Source organism: Sipha flava, unplaced genomic scaffold (assembly GCF_003268045.1).
Source record: "Sipha flava isolate LNK unplaced genomic scaffold, YSA_version1 48_pilon_pilon, whole genome shotgun sequence".
Lineage (NCBI taxonomy): Eukaryota > Metazoa > Arthropoda > Insecta > Hemiptera > Aphididae > Sipha > Sipha flava.
Genome location: NW_020273306.1, coordinates 1,288,097 through 1,311,871, shown reverse-complemented (window position 1 = coordinate 1,311,871; position 23,775 = coordinate 1,288,097). Strand labels below are relative to the sequence as shown.

The 23,775-nt window shown below is 31.8% G+C and overlaps 1 long non-coding RNA gene across 2 annotated transcripts in view; it reads left to right on the top strand.

Annotated features, from left to right (window-relative positions):
- Nucleotides 1–823: 823 nt before the first annotated feature.
- The window catches only part of LOC112690069, a 74,227-nt gene continuing 51,275 nt past the window's right edge, over nucleotides 824–23,775 (top strand). For both annotated transcript variants that reach the window (XR_003149176.1, XR_003149175.1), the window contains exons 1-2: nucleotides 824–974; nucleotides 10,518–10,635. This is a non-coding gene — a long non-coding RNA (uncharacterized LOC112690069). The remainder of the gene's footprint in view (nucleotides 975–10,517; nucleotides 10,636–23,775) is intronic.

The following is a 23,775-nucleotide window of genomic DNA, read 5'->3' as shown; positions in this document are numbered from 1 at the left end:
TGCACGGGGAGTGGGGTAGTTGGCTTTGAGTGGTGAAGAGGCGAGCAGAGGCGGCGGTGAGTTAGAATCGTGATGGGGGATGGAAAAAAAGGGTTGAGGGCGTGAAGGGTGTGGTCGCACGTGGGTGTGTATTGATGTGTGCCCGGTACGCGGCGGCGGCGGCGGTGGCGAACGGCCGACGGGGACCGACCGCTGCCGACCAACGCTGAACGGCCGACTGTGCCCTAACGAAGAGAGACGCGCAATCGGGCTAGCGACACCGCGGCGCGGGCGTCCGTCCGCTCTCGTCGGCCACTCCGCCGTGACGTTCGCATTCGCAGTGCGCGGCGGCACCGGGTAATCCGCTCGGAGCGCTCCGCCGTGACCCGGCGCCGACCGACGACAAACGGGGCTTCGACGGTCGCGCGCGCGCACAGGTATCGCACCGTGCGCGCGCCACAGTCGAGCGGAACCGTGCCGGCGACTTAACGCGGACGCGCAACGCTCGCCGGTCGTCATTCGTACGACTGCTGCACAACAACGTACACGCGCGCCGAGTTCTCTGATACCGTTTGCTGCCCATCCGGCGGACACCACTGCTCCGCTCCGGTTTTACAAAAGACATCTTGCCGCAATCGTTGTACTTACATTTTACGCGCGTCTCCGACCGAACATCATTTTCCGCATTTCCGCAGTTGATCGACGATTTCGACATTTATTTATTTTATTATTGTTTTGTTATTATTATTTTTTTTTTTCACTACAATAATTTTTTTTTTTTTTATCATTTTTTTGTGTTCGTTTTCTCCGCTTTTTTTTGATAACATTGTAATTTTACGTACGATTGATTTTATACTTTTTTTTTTTTTTCCGTTTCATTTATTATTACCGTGGTCCAATTATACTATTGTTTCGTCAACGACAACATGCGCATGCATAAGATGCAGAGACGGGTCACTGAAATCCGTCAGTAACGAGATCGTTCAACGAAACCGGTGAGTACCTATAAATACAGTATCTGAACAAAAATATAATTTTAACAATTGGTTTAAGATCACTTTAGAATTTATTCAATATCGTTCATTTGAAAAACAGTTGTTTTCGATTTTCAACAATTGTTTTATCAAAGTACAAAAATATGTTTTATTTGAATACTTTGTTAATTGTAATTATAAATTATGTAGTATAAGGTTATAGATATAATCTGTCCAAGGAAAAATTCAAAATAACAATACGCGTTGAAAAATAATGGATAAAATTAAATAATTATAATAATTATGTTACATTGATAATAAATAATAACTATTTTTGAGTATTTAAGAGAAAGTATTTATGAAAAAAAACTCTTGTATCTACCCTCAGAAATTGTGTTTCGCAGAAATTTTCCATAGTTAAAACTATTTTTTCCCTCTCCTTTAAATTATATATTAGAAAACGTTATTTTTATAATTTAAATTTTATTAACTAAAATCTATGTTGATGTGTTTTTTTAGTACCTAATTGCAATTTTCCTTGCATTGCTAACAAAATATAATCATATTTAACCAAAATATATTTTGAGCCAAGTTTTTTATTGTGACCGGGCAAGAATATCATGATTATTTTTGATGACCGATTTTCTTCCGAAACAAACTTATAAAAATTACATTATTATTTTCACATGCAACTTTTCTGTATTTTATTCTGAGAATTATAAAAATGATTTATTTGGTCAACTTATTTTAAATAAGATTTTATCCTCAAATATTCCAACCAAATTTAAAATTTCTAATTTTAAAATGAGGTTTTTAATCAAAATTGACTTAAAATAAAAGTCTCTAAATTATTATCCCAACACACAATACACGATAAATTATATGATTTTTATTTACTCGTAATAATACATTTTAATTTTAAGAAAGTATAGGTACTTGTTTTATAAAAAAGACTAATGGAATAAATATAATAAATTGTAATGTACATTACGTATTAATATACGTAATAACCATGTATTTTAAGTAACTAAATCATATAACAACTAATTTTGTTTTCCTAAGTTAATTATTTATGTACATTATCATACATTTTTATTTATTGAAAAATACATTTACGAATTAACTGGATAATATTATAATACAATATTATTTAATACAAAACTTATAACTTGGTTAATATTTGTGTAGTTTCATTTTTTCAAATTAAGAAAATATTCATGTCTTTGAGCTATATTAAATTCAAATCAGACTCTATATCAAAATTATATAAAGTATTTTAAAACTAATATTTTGAGTACATAATTATTAATCTGACGTGATCTTACTCTTTTTACGTTTCAAAGTAGATAGTAGTTAATTATTAAATTTAAATTCACGGTTTTCACAAAATAAATATGTCTAGTTAATCAAACATATTTTAATTCATTATATTTAATAAATAGAAAATCTCCTTACACTTAAAAAAATATTTATATTTACATAATTTACATTTTTTATATATAGAAAAAATACTTTTGTAATATAAACTTTTGTTTCCCTGCTTATTCCATTATCGATTGTCATAATGTTCAAGGGTACCCATTTTCGTCACTCATAATTTGTATAGTTAATTCTCAATTATATTCCTTAAAAATACATAAAATGCAATTATTGTAATTTTACGACATACATTTTTACTATACATGTAATTCATTAGTAGTATTGTAAGTTATTGTACACATTTCAATTAAAAATAAGTACTGTGTATATATATTAAAAAAATATATATACACATTGTTTTTATCTCTATTTCATATCAAAATAATGTTTTCGTGTCGCGAATAAAAAATGCTGATGTACAATGAAATAATAAAATGTGACGTAATACTGTTTTTTAATAACACGCAATGGGGAGAGATTTTTCATATGGCAGCTGTCCGATCTAGAAGGGTTTCGACCGAATAAGCGTTTTCAGGGAGGATATGTGAGCGTATTGTATATTTATTTTTTTCCAGAGAAACTACGGCCCGTTAAAAACGTACTTTGGGATTTTTTTATTCTCTGTAGATTATTACCTATATTAATATCTTATCTACTATTAAGTACGAGATTAAATCAAATTTATTAATACGAAAAATAAATAAAAATATATTATATAAATAAATAAAAAAAATGTTGTTTTCAATTATTGTTGTATTGTTCAGAGCAAATAATAAATTTTTTTTTTGAAAATTAACATATTTTCGATTTTAAAGTCTAAAAATGTTCTACAATTACAACATGCTTAATATTTAGATTTGATAAATGTTACAATAGTTAGTTTTCATACGTTTTTTATTCAATATCAACAAAACTTTCCGTTAAACACATTTATTTTTCTATACAAGTATAAAGTTTATATGGTCGTTAGTCATAAATACATGTTTAAGTTATTTATATTAATTATCCTATGTATAAGTGGAAATTCATATATAGTTTGTATTACATATTTATACGTTTAAGATAATTAACACTCACAATTTTTTCAAATAAAGTGTTTATAGCTTATAAGTATTTTAAAATATATATAATTCACATCACTTATACATTATCTCTTTAGGTATTATTTTTGCTTCCTTTTGGTACTGAGACATTAAGGATTAATGTCTTCTTAACAGGAACGGTATTTCCTAATATTCTATACTAGATCGTTAAGTCGAAAAAACAATAGAACCAATGTCCTTTACACTAATGGCACATCACTTAGGTATTTAGTTTTAATTTGTTCTACTAAAACTTGTATGTTATTAGAAGTCACGGACATTGCTTATTATTAATTATTATTATAACTTAGACCCCCTGGGCAATAGAAATTATTTTATCATTTTTTATATTCCACATATTCAGTTGATATATATTTATGACTAAATAAAATTTAAATATTCAAATTATAATTCTGAAATTATGTTTTGAGTTTCGTTTTTAAAAGTTGAATTAACAGTTTATTATTATTTTATTTTATTATTTTATTATACCTATACATATTTCAAGGAAATTTTTAATATAGCTATCATAATTGTTATTGATAAAAAAAGCATTAAATGAGAATTAAATTACTAAATATCAAAATGTATTGAAGTTCTTATAGTGTGTTGATTGTATTAAATAAGGGTGTGTGATTCATGACCCATCTCAATATGAATACATCTCAGATGATTATTAATTTTTGACGAAATTATTCAGCTATATCCGTAGGTAGATAAAATTATAAAATTATGCTGAAATACATATATAATGCCTGAAGTACGAATCTTATCAGCACGATTATAATAATTATTATGATCATTATCGATTCTTCTATGCTTTTTAGGCATAATGATAAAATTAAAAACTTAAAATTATGAATCGATTATTTTGCTATTTGATTATAACTCTAAGATATATTTATAAATATGTGTAAGTACCTATATTAAATATTTATTAATATATATATACATGTGGGCTTATATGAAGGCGGGCGGTTGGATAATTAATCTCGGTAATATATCGACATTTTTAAATAGTATTTGGGAGTGTTTATCATGTACTTATTGGGATTAATACTTTTTTACTAATATATTATAATCATATTTTTTTAAAATTATTTAAAATTGGTTAGATATATAGTTGAAAATATAATTATATAGTAAAATTAGGATGTATTTCAAGTGCAGTACAATTAATTTTGACAATTATTTATTCAATTTATTTTCAATGGATATTTTAAATTTTCTAAAGATCATATGTTTTTTATCTTGATTATTATATACAACTAATGTCCTACTAGTACTAGAGTTATGTTACGTATAATTTACTTTCAAGTTGGTGAAAAAATTGTTCAAATATGTCAACGAGAATAAATGATAAATCGCGTTGAATTCAAAAAAATAAACTTAAGTTATCTTTGACGCTTTTCTTTAGACCATTACGTTTAAACATCAGTATGGAATTCTTGATGGACGACAAGCAATTTAAATAAATTCTTTAAAGAGAAAAAATATCGTTTTGGTAACTACTAGATATTCATATAATATATCATTGAAAGGTCCAATTCGTGTTCAGAATACAATTTATAACTTTTATATATTTATGTATACGGCCAGTTTTACTATAATGTTTGAATTTTATCTTTCCCAGAAGGGTAGGTATATATTCTTGGTTTTTATACAAAATTAAAATTATATTGTTTGTATTTATGGGTAAGGTTGAGCTTATACTCACACTGATATTTGATAGTAAATTAAAAACAAGAGACACTAAAGTTTTAGTAGTTAAATATAGTAGCATAATAATATTATTTAAATTTAAATTGGAAATTATACAATTTTTCTCGTCGTGACATTTTAAATTAAGTAAATAATCAAATAGAAAATGTAATATTTTTTTTGTATACATCTTTAGTAAAAGGTTTTAGCAACGTCATTCGACCTTAGCACTAAAAAATTCGTTTTCCTTACCCTATCATTTTTTACCATCACACTTATTTCAAATATATTATGACCTTTTATAATCATTGATTAGTTGAACACGTGTCTTACCAAAATGTACGTGTACATTATAAAATTATAAACATTCTTGTTACGTATATAAAATAATTCAGTGTGACGAAGGAAAACAAGGATAGGATTCTTTTCAACAGTTTTTCTTTTATGGAATTATTTAATGGACATTTACGGCTGTAATGAATTAATGGTATAATTTCCTGGAAAATCAATCTCAAGTGTTTAGTCTAATTGATGAAGATAATAAATGCATTCATTTTTTTCTTCTTTTATTAATGCAAATAATTCAATATTTTGAATTATTTTATTTTATATTTATAATTACTAATTTATTTGATGAGTGTTTTATCTATTTTGTTTACAGAATATAACTATGACGTGTATTAATTTTACTTTTCTTAATCCCATCTTTCTTACATTTAATAGCACAACCCAAATATTATCAAATAAATGTTTGCCAGTAAATTTAAATTCTTTTTAGATTTATTTCGTTGCTTATATACTTTGTTGAGTTAGTTGGTGCTAAATTTTTCAATTTATCTGAGTAATAAAAATAATTTATTTGTGAGGTAATAAAAAAAATGGAGAACCATTCCTTTGAAACATTTAAAAATGTTAATTTAAATATAAATAATATAATAAGCCTATTTCAACATTTAATATAAAATACATTTTTTTTTTTTTAAAAATCACCACAAACATCATCACAATCATCACAAACAAATTTGATTTTAAAACCAAAAAAACATATAAGACGCTTATTTAACATTGAATAGTGTATGTTACTAAAATATAAGGTTTTTAAACTTCAGGTAGTTAATTTAATTGACTTAACTACAGTTTATTTCTAATAAAGTGCAATATCAATATTAATCTAGACTATATAAAAATGTATAAAGTGATTACTTTAAAGCTAAATTTAAAATTGCTCATAGCCCCATCGGAGACACTAGCAGCCACCGATATTTGCCGATACACCTAGCCAAGGAAAATAAACTAGAGGAAATGATTATTTATAATTTACAGCTGTCCCGCAATATTCTTGAACCGCTGATATTTAATATTGCAGTTGTAATTTATTTTTAAACTCAAGCCCAACGATGCGAGCCGAGTTTCTCTGGTCCAGCGGTATAGTCGCGTTTATAAATAAGACTTCGTTAATATTTATTTTATTTTTTACTTATATGCAATTTTATAGTCCCATAATCTTTTTAGAATTTAGAGGTTAACAATCCCTTCCTTTATTGATAAAGAAATTATAAATTGTTGAACTATTTAAAAATATATATTGCATAATGGCAAAAAAGGGATGACATTTATTCTCTGGGATTTAATCGTAACTTATGAAGATAATATTATGATTCATCGAGAGTGATAACTTTTCTTTGGACGATTTGTAATTGAGTAATTTCCTTGTCAACTACCGTCATTTAATTATGTCTGAATTTTCATAAACATATTGTTTTGAAAAATTAAAAATCTATAATAATTTTTGATTTACTCAAATAGATATCGTATCCACGAATAACAGGATATTTTAAATCGAATTTTAATCATAAATATATTTGCTTGTTAAAAACATGATAAAAAAAATGTAAAAATTGTTGATGAATAAATATTTATATAACATAAATTATGTAAATAATATGTTTAAAAATATGATGGAGAAAATGAGTATCATTTATAAACAATGTATCTATATAGATAGAATTTATTTTAAAACCGAATTAATATATTAAATTTACTAAATGGTAATATATATTTTTTTTTAATTATGAAGTAGGTACATAAAGTAATGAAGTTATATTTCTCTCGCTCACTTCTAATCTTTATTGTTACTCATTATAATTATTCAAACACTTCACTTTAGGTTTTGTTCGACTACTCGACATGTTTTTAATGCAATAAAGACTTTATCGCACTATGTACCCATTATTGCAATTAAAATGTCGTTGGGACATATATTTTAGCGTCGTAGTTGGTTCAAGATTTAGAGAAAATTGTTACTATATTTTCCTCTTTTTATTAATATACGAGATCATTTTTATTTTTTTGCTATGGTAAACTGTCACAAAGGATTCTGAACTGGTTTTATTTACGAGACTTTGCGAACAGTAATCGTTTTCTATGTGCAATACTTATAAGCGTACAATTCTAGTCTCTCTCGTGCTGTAGTCGCGCTATCGACGACTTGTTGGGATAAAACATATAAAACAGTGTTGGATTATCTGCCCCTCCTCTGTGTGTGTGTGTATGTGTGTGTGTGTGTGTGTGTATGAATGAGTATTTGTGTGTGTTTGTATGTGTACTCTCTGTCGCAACAAATCGATTTTATTCACCTCATTCTAACCTCTAACAACTAGAATCACATAAAATGTTGAGTTATTTGATATTGTGATTTCGTTAGGTTTCGTCAGATCATTATTTATTATTAAAAGATCACCAGGATTGACATAGATTCGATTTTCATTTCTCATGTTACCGTCGAGTGACGATATACCATGAATATTGACAGTCTGCGGAATCATTGTACTTAGTATATTGTCGTCTATGATACCATTCCTCCAAGTCGGGCCAAGATGAACACGCCGTGTGAATCGAACGGTAATTACTGCAAGGAAACCACTTGACAATGGTTGATCATTGAAACGAAGATGTGAAAAAAAAAAAACTTAATGTGGTTTTATGTCGTTAACGTGGCGCCTGGCATGTCTATACTATATACACACCTATACACAATATATACGTATAACATAAATAACATAATATTATATATTTATATATATACGAGTATAAATATTTAACGTTAGAGACGTTTTATATATCTTTGACATGTGAAAGAAACAAAACATTGTGCGTATATATTTATATGTGTATAATGTCGTCATAGAAAACAAATTAGAAAAATACGATGAATACAACGATATTGAGATTTTGAGTGTATGATAAACATTAATTTCCAACGCGTGTGACAAACTAGATTAACTGTAAAAATTGGTCTACTAGGCGACCTTCCAGTTCATTTTGGATGGATGTAATACTTTGGCTATCTGAGTTTTATTGTATTTTTTGTGGTTAGTTTATAATTTGCTTCGTTTCAAACAATTTTTTTCTTAAAAAAAAAAAAAAACTGTCAAAATAAATTATCACAGATGTTGTAAGCTATCAACTATTCGTGTACACTGAAATGATTCATTTTTCAAATATAACTTTTTCTGCAAGCATATATTATATAAATGAAATGTAGTTATTACATTTTTAATTATAAGACTTCAAAATATTTATAATAGGTACTTAACAGTTATCAACGCATTTAGAAAACATACATATATTCGAATGTTTATATCATCGGAGTATTAATTATATTTTAAATTATAAACACCGCGGCTCATAAAATTTAACATATTATTATTATTGTCGTATTGACGACACTCGTATAACATTGCTGATGAACACAGATTTAGTATTTTTTATTATTTCACTACACTTGATATGTTATGTGTTCTCAATATTTTTCTAAATTTTTATATTATTTCATAATTTCGTGTATTCAACAACTACGCTGATGTGCAAAATGCATTCGGTACGATAATAACAAGATCACCGTTCTTTTAATACCATATTCTAACTATTAGCGTTGTTCACCGATACACTTTCTTCGGAAGCCGATTCCGTTAGTAATATGTTATACAACAAAACGCGTTCACGACCACGCGGCGGGGCTACTTGAACCGACCGCAACCTCATCGACTTTGAGTTGTTCCAACCGGCGGACGGTTGAAGTTAACGCTAAATGTCAGTGTTCACTCTTTGTCGGCTCGCCGTACACGTAATACGGACGGTCACCACCGCATACATACGCTATCGGACAAAACATCCAAGTATTTATTCTCTTCGTCGTACGTATAAAGGTTTCGTTATTATTATTACTAGTTCGTGTGATGCAAATACGTGATTATTGCTATTATAAACTCGCTGGGTTAAAATTGTAATTATTGCCTGTATAATATATACATATAGTGATCATTTCGAGACGTTTGTATCGATCAATCGGTTAAATCGGTTGTCTTTCGGAATCCAACGCCCTTACACGCATATATAGGAGTATTATTCATACGTAGTTCATCGTAACGCGCGTCTGTCTGGCGATGACATTCATCTTTAACTTATTCCGTCGTACGCGATCATTACAATACGCTGCAGATGAAGATCTATGTATTATATTCGTGCGCGCACGCGTCTCGTGAATAAATAAAAATTTTTTTTTTCTATTCGTCCACAATAAACGACCGTCTACTCACGTAATCCATCATCACACCCCGTAGCCCATTCTGCGATAATCAACGGTAATATAATTTCGCTCGTCGTGCCTGCGTGGTTAATAAATAAATATCTGCAAAGACTATTGTATATAAATTATATATATATATATGTGTGTGTGTGTGTGTATTTGTGTGTATATGTATTGTATATGTACACTGAATATACACTTAACATCATTATTTCAACATTTATCTTTAAGCCGAATAATGATTTTATAATAATATCGGTCCTACGTGTTTTCATAATAAATTTTTGTTTTAAATTATGAACATATTTTTTCTAAACAAAAATAATGTAATAATCACGTATGTGCTAAAAAAAACTAGGTTATAAATGTATCTTAAAAAATTGAACTACAATTTTATTTTAAAAACTCGATTGAATTTTAACAGCCTGAAGTTGTATAAGCGCAACGTTCAAACTATGCATATTAACATGTCTGTATTATTGTCCCTTCATTCTAAGTTAAAAAGGAATTACAAGGTATCATAAAATGTTATGTAACCACAGCTGTAGGCGGAGGAATTCAAAAGGGCTTAAAACCACAATGTTTGCGGCGTGTTGGTTTGTGTGGGCTCCTTTTATATGAAATGAATTGTACGTAATAATATGTACCTATAAATTCGGTAGATATACATCCAGTTTCAAAACCTGTCAAATTGTATGCCTATCAGTTATATGCATACGAAATGTGTTGCTATTTTTAATGAACACATTAAATTAAGGTTTATATTTTTTTCAGACTTAAAGTTACCGCATTTTACCACTCGACGACAATTAGTGTTAGACAATTTAAAAATGACACAAGGCATTCTACCGAAAGATTCACATGCTCAGAAGCATACTAACACCGATATGACGTAAGTATTTATTGAACACTATTTTAACTTGATACTGAATTGATTAAGCAATCCAATATACTGTACATAGTTTTTTTTTTTTTTTTTTTTAATTTTTACTATGCAGTCAAATACGACATTGGTTTATGTAAACCGATAGGAAATTTGATCAAATCCGATTCCTATGTTGATTTAGATCTCATAGTGTTGTGTAGAATACTTGCGTTGATAATACTGAATCCATATCATAAAGTATAGACTATAGTGTTCATGTAAGCGTCACAAAACCAGTTTTACCAGTCAATTATGACATGTAATTGAATTATTTCTATCAGAAAAAAATAACTCAAAAAGTTATATTACGAATTATGTGTGTATATGGAGAATATCGTAACTACAAAAATATAATAATATAATCCAAGACGCGATTTTAAGTTGTGTTTAAAAAAAATATCTGTTCTTATGCATGATGTAATGTTGAAAATATCCGTGTATTAGTATAATGTATCCTCAGTTTATACAAATATTATATTTTGAATCAAAATTAACTGTTTATATCACAGAAAGTTTTCGAATTTTGACAGCAACAAATTAATATTTAAATGCCAATGTTTCATTATTTTCACTAATATATATATATACAAATATTTAACGATCGAATGAAAACATAATCAGTATATTAAAAAACAAAATGCTCAGATACTACTTCAACCTTCAAATATGCTTGCGTATATTATAATATAACTGTAAGTAACCCATCTATATAATATAGATTAAAACTGGGGGGAGAATGTGCATACGATGAAGATAGGGAGAAAAGAGAATATCCTGGGATGACTTTATCCATTAAAAAACCGTTTGCCCGTTACATACGCGCGCGCGCGCATCAACACTCACTCATACACATACACACACACACACACACACACACACACACACACACACATATAGGTATATAATGGCCTCAGAAATATTTCTTTTTATACAAACATACATACTGTCACTATATGATACTCCTCGTGTACATCGCTCCACTTTTCTTTCTTAGCATTGAACACGGTCACGAGCTCTCCGTTTACACACGGTGCGCATTCATATTCAAATGTGGCACATAACGAGCAATTAATAATTACCATTGCCGGGGTCAGACGCTGTTATATATATTTATACGTATGAATAGACGCTATTGTGCCACTGAGAACCACTGGTTTAAAAGTATAAAAGTATTAAAAAAAAAAAGTACAAAATAAAATACCATATTATCCTAAAACACTATGCACGCCTGCGCTGCTGTCCACCCACTCGGGTTATGCTTGCGCGGCTATACAAACTCGCCAATGAATAATGAAGCATGTGACTTTTGGAGACGAGGTACAATGACGAACGGGTGTAACTATAGGCACTGCACGCGCGTATATATGCTGTACGATGTGAAAAGACCGCGAGTTTTTCAACGCGAACACAATACTCTACACGAACAATATTTCATTCGGTCGATAAGATAAATAATAATAATAATAATCTTCGAGGTGCGAACATACGCACATACACGTGCGTGCGTTTATAAACTCGTGTATATACACAGAGCCGTGAGGTATGTATAGCCATGTGGTTTGAGTTCTTAGCGATCAACACCAACGCGGTATACACGTGAACCTTAAAAATATCTACATTATAATAGCATCAAAGCAATGCTTAACGAGTTTGATATTTCTTTTAAAAAAAAAAAAAAAAAAAAACTTAAAATAGAAATCGTATTAAAAACAATTGCAATTATTCACTTGTTTTTACCGTACGAAATGTAATAATAATAATAATAATATTCGGAATAATTATGTAAAACAACAATGTATATATTAATAATAATAATAATATTATATAGTTATAAATAATAAATAATATGTATAATAGTATGTTTGCAGTGATGACATTTTGATGTGTATACTTTCATGTAGGTACCTTATAATAAATTATTTTTATTTTTATTTTTTTGTCGAAGAATCGTCATTTTATATTGCGTTGAATCACTCTCATTTGCATTTGCTATTATTAAAATAATTAAAGACACCATTTGTATCACCCCATGAAATAAACAATTTTTTAGGGTGAGTTTCGTTAAACAGAAACATTCGTTACGTTGAGGTCCGACTGTATATCGATCAGTATTATACGTTTATTTTATTCTCGTGCGCACGGCGGAGACTCCCGTTAGACCAAGCAACGTAACAGTGAAATACAACAATGTACGCATTTACATACGGTACACGCGTATCACGAGTGTTCCGAATCCGACGTGATTATAGACTTTCGAGGGGCTTCCGGGCTGGTTGTTTTTTTTTTCAAATAACATCGCTCAAAAGAACCGTGGTGGCGGTATGCGAAAAACCATCATTTCCGACGACGTTGACAAAAACAATATTACCACTGTTATATACCACATTATCGTTATCGTACCGCTGTTGCCGTTGTCGCAGCTCGTCGCGTACCAATCCGGTAAACATATGTAAAACGTGCACGGCAACGGGTAACGGACTGCGAGCCCGTCGTCGTATGCTTAACCGAAGCGAAGACAAAGAGTACGCGCTGCATATTGTGCACTACAGCTACACGGCCCGAGTGCGCGCGGGTCACGCGTGACGGGGCTTTGTGTTGTCGGACCGCTGCGCCGGTCGTCGTCGATACACATGCCCGCACGGCCGTTCGGTGTACGCGCCGTCACCGCCGGCCGACGTCGTTGCTGTCGAATTCGCTCTGCGTTTTTTCATTCATCCGATGCACTGCGATCGGTCTCTGTTTTTGTTTTCCATTTTATATCACCGTTCAACTCATCGAGGGCGATCGCGATTACCGCCAAATCTTCCATAGAAAAATTACCAAACATTTTCACGTGAGTTTTACTCTACATACGATAACGCACTACGCATCGCTACTAAATTGGTTTGCTTGTTGTCCACTAATACAGTGTATGTGGAGTGCTGGTTAATATGAAACCTACTGTCTGTGCCGTGTCTGCCACGCGTGGTGTCTGTACATGTGAATTGACCTTAAAACGTGTGCGGCAGGAGGTGTACGAGTTTGCGGACCGCGTGCTTTTTAATTTAGAACCCGATCGGTTCAAACGGTTTCGAGGATATGTTCGGTTGGTCGTCGCCGCACTCATTCAAATGTTTCCACGACGATAATACATCGATTGAATAACGCGAACGGTGTTTTTTACCGTACATGTAAACGCATTGTAATCTGATAATGCAAAGTGCTTTGCTCGCTTGCAATATTATTACTATTGATGTTGTTTTTCCATCGTTTGGTAAACGGTACGCGCGAACCAGATGAGATCGGCTCGTCGTTGAAGATTATTATTGGACCATCGTCAATGGCCATCCGATAGTAGACAAATTATTCGCAGTGAACTCTATCGTACCGCTTTCGGGTATCTGCAAACGTTTCCACTCGAATGGTGACAAATTCACCTCTGGCAAACACGAAGCGACGGTATGCAAGAGACAATGAATGGAGGGGGAAAAAACGAATAAAAAATAACAGTCGTTTAGAAAAGTTATTAGATACATTTCGATTGATTTCCGTTAAGGAGTTGAAACGATTGCATGGCGACGGAGAAGGAAATGATAATAGATACACGTTATACACAGACATTAATACAAATATATAAAATACGTACACGCACAGAAAAGAAACGAAACGACTCGAAAGAGCGCGTGGGAGTGTACTGCGCGCAGCAAGGTCATGCCGGTGACCCTGGCCGTGTTGGAAACCGATGGCGGCGGCGGCGGCGATGACGATGCCACCGTGTTCAAACGACCGGAGATCCGGCCACGGTTCGTTTCTCTGTCCTCGACGTGTTTCGAAAAGAACAAAATGAAATTGTTCCGCAGCAGTTAGTGCCGTGTTACTTTTGTATACGAACGAACAAATAACGCGGTGCGACGGCGACGTCGAAACGAGGATTGGCTTTTCCGCGATGGAGAGAGGAAAATAATGTGCGGGTTGTGTGTGCAGCGAGTGCCCAATGCGATAAATCGCGCTCTGCGTTCCTGCCCCGTTTCGCTCTCTACAAAACGTAATCGAAGCACTGCGTTTTTGTCGTTGCCGTACGCGTGTGCGCAGTGCAACGGTATTCGATGTAGTTTTAATAGTGTTACACCGGGTGTAACACGGTTATCTCCGGACCGGGTCAAGAACGGCCAACGGTGTCCAGTGGTGGTCGATGCAGTCCGTCACCGGTGGACGAGTGTAAAAATCAAACAATGAAAACCAAACCGGCTTTAATTCGCCATTGTTCTCCGTGGTCGTCGTGTGTTCAGTCCACCTCAAAGCACCAGATCCGGTACATTTTGTTATTGTTATATATTATTACGATATACTATGGATGATTGTGAATATTTTTTTTTTTTTGGTTCAAACAAATTATCATCAGAGGTACCTATTTACTTGTATGTTTATTATTACTTTATTACTTCTGGAATATCGCGAGAAATAGTGGTATCGACGTATGTAATATAATTCCTTTTTTTTTGGCTGGGTGACAGATCACTAATGCCAAAGACATTTTTATGATCTATTAAACTTTATTGAGAATAATACATATATATATATATAAATATATATAAAATACATATGCATGTGTATGTGTATATATAACATTAAATGCTTTGGAGCACAATGAAAATGATCATAAACGCGAAAAAAAAATAGAAGAAAGAAACTGCAGCGAAAAGAAGAAAGCTATCAAATTTATTGGCAGTAGCTCGTTTGAGGCGTGGTCAACTACAAAGAACGATAGTAATGCACGAGTAATGTCGTTCACAATCTTTAAACTGACCGTAAAATTGACGTTCCTTGAAAAGTGTATAAATAAAAAACTTTGCATGTACTCATATTATCTACATACACCGACTGCTACAAAAAAAGTTCGAAAAAGTCCAGATATCAGTATACACAATACGTTTGAACAGCTTTCCCCCGTAGTTGTTCACCATGGGGTGGATACAGATAATAGTATAATCACCATTAATTGTATAAAAGCACAATGTACTCAACGTAACATTAAGTTGAATCAAAAACGCTAAAAAAAAAACTAAATCGTACACGCGCTGTTCGAACATCGACCGACGATAGTAGTGGAATGTGCTGGGTAGAGAGGGAGGGCACGTGGTTTAAGGACGGTTGTTTATGATCAAATCGTGACCCACGGCCAACCAACAATGGTCCACCGTTTCTTTGAGAAAGATTTTCTTTCTACTTAATTAGTTCGCCTTAAAAATAAATAAATAAATATACCGAGATAAAAAGACCACCGTCTCCGTCAGTCGTACAAGGAACTTATTACAGAGATGTTTTGTCGGTCGAAGTGTGAACGGGTCTCGATATGGAGACCATCTGGACGCTGGTCACGTTCGGTGCAACGGATTTTTCAACTCTCTTGTGGTGGCGGCTTACACGCCACCTGTATTGGTATATATATATAAATAGCCGATTAAGTCGATTCAAGCAATATTGTCCGAGTGCAATACACGAGTAACATATAGGTAAGTACACGCACTACACGTTTTCCGGAAACTTGTTTTGCTTCTACACGTTGGCATTCGAAATCACTGCAAACAATATAGCGACGTACGTGGAGGGGGCACGATGTTAAAATGTTCTTCCTAACCGCAGCGCTGCTCTTTCGCGATGTACAATTACAATATACGAATGTAGATCTTGAGCGTCAGAAGGTGTTTTACAATAATATTTAGAGTTTATTGCGTAGAATTACAGAAGTATTGTTCAAAAATAATAAATAAAACTATTAAAATATGTAAAGTAAAAAAGTTCTATTTCTCAGTTTTTTTTTTTTTTCCGAAAAGCAAATTTACTGATATAAAACATGGTATATGTTCATTCAACAATAGAGGAAGAAGATAAAATAGTCTAACTATTGTGTTGTATGTACAATAAAATAAGATAAAATGTATTAATAAAATAAATGCCATAATGTTGTACGAGCGAGAATATCTCCTGACTGGGAGTAGAGCTAGTTTTTTCCGTTCACCCACTGGTCCTTATGCGATTCGTCGTCTCTTTGTGTGCGCATGCATATCATTATATTATTATGATTATATTCCCTTAGTTCCCCCCCCCCGATCATCTTCCTCCCGCGGAGCACGTTTTCGTGTGCATGCGCAACGAGCCGAGACTAAAAATATTTCTTATTCTCCCACACACGGCACTTTCATGGAAAATTTTGCGCGGCTGCTGCACGGGCTCGCGCGCGCGAACACATCGCGCGTAGGTACACGCCCCACACCGTCATAATCGTCCAGCCGGTCGTTCTCAGTGTAGAAGTACGGCGGTGGCTGCGCGATCACATTTACGTCCTTAATTATCACAATAACTCGTTCCTTACGCACACGCGTATGTCCGTTCATATTATTACAAACACACGCTCACCATACATTGTACAATAATTGCGCGCGCGCGTGTGTGTATTCAAAGGATATTACATACAATGTGTCCTCGTAGTCGTTCGTGGACGCATAACCACGAACGTAACGAAAAGACGCATCTCGTCGCAGATACCTCCGATCGAGATATTATTATTACGAGTAGTTATTACTTTTAAAACAATAGCCGTATGATATGTATGTGTGTGTGTTGTACTGTAGTGTTGTGGACGGATAGTGAATAATTAACACTGCTTTGTCGTATTGACTGATTATGATACCTCATGCGCACAATGTTAAACGTTTGTGTCTGTCCGTTAAGCAATTGTTTCGAACCTTATCGATCTAATTCGAAGTGAGTATCTAATAGAGTTTAGGTTATAAGACGTTTGCGAACGTCCCGAATGGCCTGTTTAAATTGCTTACTAACCCATTCCATATTGTTTTTAATTATCTTTTTATCTTGACATTACAGACCGCCTACGCTCTTTGTTGCCAAAATTAATTCCTTCCACTCCTCTGTGTTGCAGTCATGATGATCGTCTAGGTATTCATAAAAAATCCGTCTTAAATCTGGCATTTACCTATTAACTATATCATCCAACCACCATTACTGTTTTGGACGTCGTTGTTTGGTATAGAATAATATTATACCGCTTACAAAACGGTATTTTATATCCTATAAAAGTGTTGCGTTTGATAGTGAATTAATTCTGACAGATGGCTTCTATTGTCTGTTTAGAACTACCGTGTAGCGTTCTTCGATTTTTTACAGAAATGACGGTTACATAATTAAATAACGGTTTACTTACATGTGTATAATTGTGTGCATAATTAATAATGTTAGTTGGTAAAAAATTAATAACGTTCATTTTATACGAATACTCTTGTCGCAGTGTAGTCACTTCAAAGTACAATACTAAATAATTTTTTTATAATGCGCTTATTACTTGGAAAATAAATAGAACTGTAGTAGTCTGTCGCTTTAAACATACCCAAGTATTGTACGTAATAATAGAGAAGTTTTATCGGTCCGTAAGGGCCCCGCATGTACACAAAACGTAAAAACAATAAAAAATAAATATAAAAAACACCAGCTGCACCGATTGTTCCGGTGTGCATTACATGCGGTGTCATCTAACCAATTTTGTGCGAGTGGGTAAACACACAGGTGGAACCCCAGCCATGATAACACCTGCATCAACATTAACAAACTAAGCTTCCACACCGTTATCATGTCGGTTATGGTTTGTTTATTACAACTATATGGATACAGTTGTAACTTTTTTTTTTTTATTTTTTTTTCCACAATATTCTTGTATATGGAAAAAAAAAAGTAGACCTTTACATCACACAAGCAACGATTAATTTTCCAGCCATTTATACTTATTTTAACGTTTTGTTTATATATTCACACAAAAGAAAAAATGGCGTTGAATGAATTGAATAATAATCAAAAATGAAAAAAAGTGGTATTCACCCATTAACGGATATGAACATTTATTATTCACGAGATCATTAAAAGTTTACAGACTAACCCACAACCCTCCTTCTTAACTAATAACAAGTTTTGATAAGTTGCATATTTATTTGCAAAAGCAGTTTAGAGGGGTGTTTCCTTTGATAGCTTACATTAAATATTAATTTCGCTGATTTAGATTCTTACCATATAATTTATATAAAAAAAATCCGGACATAACATAGTACTATGTTTTATATTTTACCATTATATATTATATTTTGTTCCATTAAGTATAATATACTATTAAATATAAGAATATGTTATAATTAAAGACCGGAATTAATTGCATTAAACATTTATCAAAATTGCAATGAAAAATACATTAAAATTATATAGTAAAATCATATTAAATATATTTATTAATTACCTACTTAAATAATATTATGGGTATTAATATAATATTTACGAAATATATCATTTTTTTTAATTAAAATTTATAATTATATACATTTCTAATTTATATTCTTGAAAATTGTATTGTCTGTTACTTAAAATATGATTAAATAATGAAAAAGTACGTTCAACATCTACACTTGTTATCGATACATATTTAAAATAATTTAAAAAAATTGGTTTTACATCTAAATTAACACTTTGATTTCCTGTTATAACCTCAGAGTAAGTTTTAATTGTTTTGTATTCTTCATTTTATTCTAAGGCATATTTTAATTTATTTTTAACTATTTTCCTATTGGGATATTTTCAATTTCACTAAATATGTTTACACTATTAAGTAATTGATTATTTGATAAATCTAAACTAGTGAGCTTTGTGGATAACTCAGATGAATATAATTTTAAAAATGCTAAAATACATTTAAATACATTTAAAAATTTACTTCGTATTTATAGTTTTATTTTAAAATTATTTTAGAAATAATAGTTTGTATATTTTATCAAGCAAAGTATACAAAATTGCAATAATTGCAAAAATTTTAAAAACTTTAAAAATTGCAAAAAATTGCATTATTAAATTAAATAGAAAGACTGTAATTAATCCGATTCGTATAAATATTTGATCAGATTTGATTTACCTGGTATCAATAAAAAGTTGCAATATCAATTAAATCCTGTCTTTAGTTATAATAAATAATAGAAATAAATGTAGTTCTACATTAGTACACAAAACATACTTGATAAGTTTTTTATCAACTCATTATAATATGGTCATTGTAAAAATGTAAAAAAAGAACTATAATATTATAATTCAAGAACCTATAAAAATAAAAGGATTCTGTTCTGTTGTTTCTTTTGTCACAATATTATTATATGTATGCATGATGTATATTTTACATTAAATGATCATCCTTGAACGGCTCGACGTAATCGTGATCCATTGAGTTATGGAAAAAAGGTATACACATTTTAATAAAATCTCATATCATCGTTTGAAATCAAATTTTATGTTTCAACTAACAGTACCTATATAAAGCAGTAGCCTGTATAAATTTGGTTGTCATTATTGAACGGGGTTTTATTTTAAATCAGATTATGGGTTATTCAAACAAATGAATAATGTATTTGAATTTTGTCTTTGGTTTCCAAGACATTATATATATATATATATAAATTTTAAAAAGCTTGAAAACACAATATAATATACATAATACACGCATACAAATATTCATAGTGCATTTGCGTATAATACATAATCATTATAAAAGTATTATACTTTTGATGTAGTATTGATCGACTGTAATACTCGTGTTAGAATCACAGTTTGTAACGAATTTTACTTACTTACTTCGACGATATATTTATTCGTTATACTTTTTTTTTTTTTTTTTTTGTACCTATTATAATAATACTCCAAATTATTCTTCAATAGATTATCGGAAACATTAATGACATTCGGCGTTGAAATATTGTCTTCGTATTATAATATTATTATTGTTGCACAGCCATGGAAACGAGTTTGTATATCGATTTTGATGTACTGCAAGAGTTTTGAGATCAAAGTATTAAACCATTATATATATATACGTGTGTGTGTGTGTGTATAGTATGTAAAGATATGTAAAATCATAAATTCAATTCGAACAGGAAATATTGCATATGCGTGTAAGATATATCTTGCACTATACTTTTTACTAGACCATAATATTATACATATATACGCTGAATAAACACGTTTTGTACTGTAGGTATATGAAATATGAGCTATAAATGTTGTTTCTAGTGGTCGTTTACTTTAGTGTTCGTATCAATTCACAGTTTTTTTTTTTTTTTGGAAATTCGTCAAAAAAAAAAACCTCGTCTTAAGTGGTTTTGTGTCCAATTCGCCGATGAAAAATAGATGAGAAGGAAAAAAAACCGTTTCGTGTCGCCTGCGCGTCGTACCTGCACGGAAACGGTGACGGCGGTGGCGCATGAGTAACGCGTACGCAGGGCACTTCTGCCCCCTTCCCATCCACTCGCTGCACGTGAACGGGGACTGTTTTCGCCGCGCGCGGTAATCGCATCGCGCAAATTGTTTTACGGATCGTTCTGGTGCGGCGGCGCGCGCGGCCGAGGTTTATTTACTTTTCTCACGGGACTCGACCAGTCGAGGTGCGTTTGGCAAGAGTCCATTTAGGCCGTCGGCACCGGGTGGCGGTCGGCAAGGTAGTAGCAGCTTGTTTTCGATTCGTTCGCCGACGATAATATTACAATAACCGTCGCGATAATAATAACCATACGCGTCTACTCGGATAGTTTCTGTACGTATTCCGTGAACTTTTTCAAACGCCATTTCATTTAGTTTACAATATAAAGTGATTTAAAATAGTAGGTACGCGTACCTACACGGAAAACGAATGAATAAATACCTAATAATAATTATATAATTACGATCGTGAAGAAAGAAGTTCTTATGAATAATAAACGCGGTCGTATTATCTTTATGTTGTGCGTTCGTTTATAGTTATGAAAAAAAATAAAAAAATAAAAAAAAATAACTAATTTCAATCACATGCACACATACGAGTACCGTGTGTTGACATTCGATTAACCGAGTACGTACCGCGATGTAACAATAATAATAATTATCGTCACCCGGTGTGGCGTTATGTATGGCCAGTCATAATATTTATACGTACACACAAGTACATAATAGAATAGGACATCCGTAAGTAAGCGAGTACAATAATACAATATGCGTTTACATACACGTATGGACGGAAGCCATAAAATACGCGACGGTATGAGATAAATTAAAAAACTAACGATAACAATTTAAATAAATTGCCACCACTGCTCGTTCGCCGATACTATAATGTTCCACAGATTTGTTCTCGCGTTACATTATGTATCTCGCCGTCTTGCCCGATAGCATAAAGACGGTTGCCCACTAAATTGCGTCTTTTCGAACGAACCGCATTTTGTAATGCAAGGAAAAGAATTATACTTCAGTTTCTCGAATTTCCATCTTTTAGTGTTTTTCTCGATTAAATTTTCTCTCTCCTACGTTATAATTCAGTTTATTTGTATTTTCCAATTCTGATCCAGTTACCGGCTTTAGCCGTAATAAATTATTAACCGATAAATTAAGTGATAATGTATACTATTACAGGCACACGTTTTTTTTGAAAAAATTACTGGTATTTTCACAAATTACATTAGAGTCATATGGCTTCCCGATTACGGCTATATAATAAAATAAATACCACTCGAGTAATAAATATGTGTATATAATTTATTGGCGTGCTAGTATAAATCTAAATTGAAATCTCATTACCTACTAATATAGCTTAAGTTTACGTATATAAGTATTATCTATTCCATGTTAAATCTATACATCTTTAAAGTTTATATGATATGCATCTTGTTATGCACTTTTGTTTCAATCAAAACTTCTTGGGCTTACGTACCTTAAACGCATCCCATACTAGTCTTTGTCGCTTACTCTTTTTCGAATTTCATCCCATTCGTTTATCGCTCTGGCCTTTCTTCCCTCACAAACTCCCTTGTTGATTCATTGTTTAACGATTTTGTTCTACTCAATTTTCTACGATCTCTATTAGTCTTCACAAATGACTGGCTCGACTGGTTTCTCCTTCTTTATTCCTACTCTGAATATTTCTTTTTCTGAATAATTAAACTCTCACGCGTCATCCTTTGCCACCGAATGTTATGCAATAATTAATGCTCTTCGGTACATCTTCACTCTTGATTCCAAAAAATTCCTCTCTATCTCTTACTCACAGGCTTGCCTCCTCGCTCTTTCCTCAAACTCATTCAAGCCCTCTCTCTCTCCCTTAATTCTTACTTCCGATCTCCTTTCTATTCATTGTACGCTCTTCCGAAATCTACTTGTTCCTCTTTATAACTTCGCCTCATAACAGACATATTGCCCCCATAATACCTAAATTTCTATGATTCAGCAAATTTAACATTTCTAGACGTTTGATCGTAGGATTCATCCGCCTCCATATTGGGCACAGTCTCGTTCTCCATCATTTTTTCAAGCTTTCCCTTAATTATTTTCCATTCTTTACTAGTCCTCACGAATAATCAATATGCGATTTTAACCACATTATATTTAACTGTCCTTCCCTTCTTCCTAGTAGACAACTTATTTTTTCATTCTTATCTTCCTCTGGCTATATATATATATATATATATATATATATAATATAACTAATATAACTCCCTACTCTAACCTTTTCCTTAACTCTCACTACATTCCTATCATTCATTCCATCATTAATTTCATCATTAAATTCCTCCGGCTATCTTATTTAATTGTACAAATTAATATTTTTATATTTTTATATTTAGAACTTGAAAAATGCTCTAAAAACAACAAAATATGCCCTAGAAATTCATATAAAGATAAATTTATCATAAAATGTAAAAAAAAAAACAATACAAAATAAAAACTACATTAAATTAATCAGTGTCACTTGAAACACATTTTCTGCTTACGGACCTACGTGTTAAGATATTAGAAAAAAATATACATTTGCATCTAAATCTCAACCCTAGTTATGAAGTTATGATATCAAAATATGTATGTTTATTTTATTAAATAAATAACTAACTAACTAACCTTAATTATCCTTATAGGACCAAGTTTTTTTTTTTTTTTTTTATAAGCTTAACTACTAATCGTACTACTATTTATATTAAAAAGTATAGTTTCATTTCAATTTATAACCTAATTTATAACGATTTAAAAAAATATAATATTTTTCACATAAAAATAAAAATAAATTTA